The sequence below is a fragment of the Rattus rattus genome, chromosome 3 (assembly GCF_011064425.1).
Source record: "Rattus rattus isolate New Zealand chromosome 3, Rrattus_CSIRO_v1, whole genome shotgun sequence".
Lineage (NCBI taxonomy): Eukaryota > Metazoa > Chordata > Mammalia > Rodentia > Muridae > Rattus > Rattus rattus.
The window spans coordinates 201,043,216-201,045,668 of NC_046156.1; the positions used below are offsets into that span (position 1 = coordinate 201,043,216).

Below are 2,453 nucleotides of genomic sequence, written 5' to 3' on the forward strand. Positions count from 1 at the left end.
AAAGGTGTATTTTCCTAGAAATGAAAAACGAAACAATCTTAATACAATTTTTTTTTTTTTGATCTTCCGCATGCATCGAAAGCTGTCTGTCTTTCCCCCAAGCATGAGCTCCCAAGATCCACGCTGCTCTTTATCTCCCTCTAGCTGGGCAGGATGATCCTCTCCACCTCCGTTTCTCTTTTCTCAGTCACGCTGTATGGGTGCTAAAGGCCCTGATCCGACCAATGAACAGAAGTGTCCTTTAAGCCGGCAGCCCATTGTTTTATCAAAAAGCAGCCCAAAGCTGACCCTCAGCACAAATCGGAATCAAATGTGGGGAGGAGTGAAGGCTCCTAGGCTCAGGGAAAAGGACTCTTTCTGCTATTACATAAGCTTCTCACTGTGCTCCCAGGGGATTGGAAGCACGTGGCATCTAAACGAATCAAGAGAACCTTGGTGGCTGGAGGGAGGAGTGACAAACAGGAATAGAGATCAGCGTGATGATGCACAGGACGGTTGCTGGGAATCCCAGCTCTTCATATGGCTGCCAGTCCTGCAGAGGACAGCACTGCAAGAACCGAGACCGTCATTCCAGACAGCTGGACCAGGGGTATCCCCAGGCCTTTTCCTAGGTCCCACATCAAGTGTCAGACCCCATTCAATGTGTGGTACATGAAAAAGAAGACAAGCACGAACTTCGCTGCATGGATCAGCGCCGGCCCCAAATACAGGGACTTCACAAGCATCAAATAAGACTCAAAGTTCCCAGGAAGCAGCAGTGCCCACAGGCCAAATAGAGAGACCCCCTCCACTCAAGGCTATCCCACAGCCGCGGTGGCAAACAGGCATTGCCGTGGGAAGAGACTACCTGTAAATAGTCAAGTGGGGAGAGACAGGACGGTTTGAACTCGTGTCTTTATTCCAGAACTGGGCCATTTCTTCCTTAGCTGTGGTTCCCAAAGGAGCAGCATTTCTGATACGGAGCTGAGAACTAAGGTGGAGCAGGCAATGGCGGCCGACGCGCCTCAGCAAGAGCGCAGCCATCTTGAGTTCCGGCCTGGACGGCCATTCTCCTCGTCTTAGAGATCATTTATGGCAGTCTTATTCTGTAGTTGCCTACAAATTTCTTTTCTTCCTGAGGCATTACTTTTCAATTAATTTTCAGTCGACTCTGTGATTTGATTCCCCAGGGATTTCCTGGTATAGTTGAGAGTTTTTTAGTAAAACTTTCTTTAAAGCTGAATTTCCCACAGTGAGGATTGGCCTGTCCTGAGCTGCTGTCAGCTGTGTCTTTATTTTGTCCCTGAGTTTTTGTCCCTCAGCTGGGTTCCGTGCGCCCTCCCGACTGTCTTTCACAGGAATTTCCCACTCTCATGGTTGTAATATCCTACCAACCCAACACTCAGGGCAGACGTGACAAACTGTTAACGTCTGTCAGTTGATGTCTTTCCTGTCAACCTTCGGCACTTTCGCCTCACTGCTGGAGAGTAAGTGGTAAATATTTAAAACACGCACTGCGGTGAGTTTCGACAGATGTACAATTAAAGATGACAAGTTGAATTTTGGCTTACATTCATAGGTTCAGTCTGTGGTCAGCTACCCACACTGGTTGTTTGGGCCTCTGCCAATGAACTATCCCACAACCAGGGTACAGAGCGAAGAAACTATTCACGTCATTAAGACTAGGTGGCAACTCCTTCTTTAAAAGGGGAACAAGAATACCCTTGGCAGGGAATAGAGAGGCAAAGATTAAAACAGACACAGAAGGAACACCCATTCAGAGCCTGCCCCACATGTGGCCCATACATATACAGCCACCCAATTAGACAAGATGGATGAAGCAAAGAAGTGGAGGCCGACAGGAGCTGGATGTAGATCGCTCCTGAGAGACACAGCCAGAATACAGCAAATACAGAGGCGAATGCCAGCAGCAAACCACTGATTTGAGAATAGGACCCCTGTTGAAGGAATCAGAGAAAGAACTGGAAGAGCTTGAAGGGGCTTGAGACCCCATATGTACAACAACACCAAGCAACCAGAGCTTCCAGGGACTAAGCCACTACCTAAAGACTATACATGGACTGACCCTGGACTCTGACCTCATAGGTAGCAATGAATATCCTAGTAAGAGCACCAGTGGAAGGGGAAGCCCTGGGTCCTGCTAAGACTGAACCCCCAGTGAACTAGACTGTTGGGGGGGAGGCGGCAATGGGGGGAGGGTGGGGAGGGGAACACCCATAAGGAAGGGGAGGGGGGAGGAGGATGTTTGCCCAGAAACCGGGAAAGGGAATAACACTCGAAATGTATATAAGAAATACTCAAGTTAATAAAAAAAAATCATTTTATAAAAATAAAGACAAGAGTAAAGATAAAAAAAAAAAAAGAGAGAGAGAGACTAGGTGGCAAAAGAGAGTAAGGAGAAAGATCAGGGTCCTGATTCTGATTCCTTCTTCCTTCTTCCTGGGAACATGTCC

At 47.8% G+C, this 2,453-nt stretch overlaps 1 pseudogene; it reads right to left on the reverse strand.

Annotated features, from left to right (window-relative positions):
* Positions 1 to 515: 515 nt before the first annotated feature.
* Positions 516 to 1,023, reverse strand: LOC116895684 (annotated as a pseudogene).
* Between the last annotated feature and the right edge of the window lie 1,430 nt (positions 1,024 to 2,453).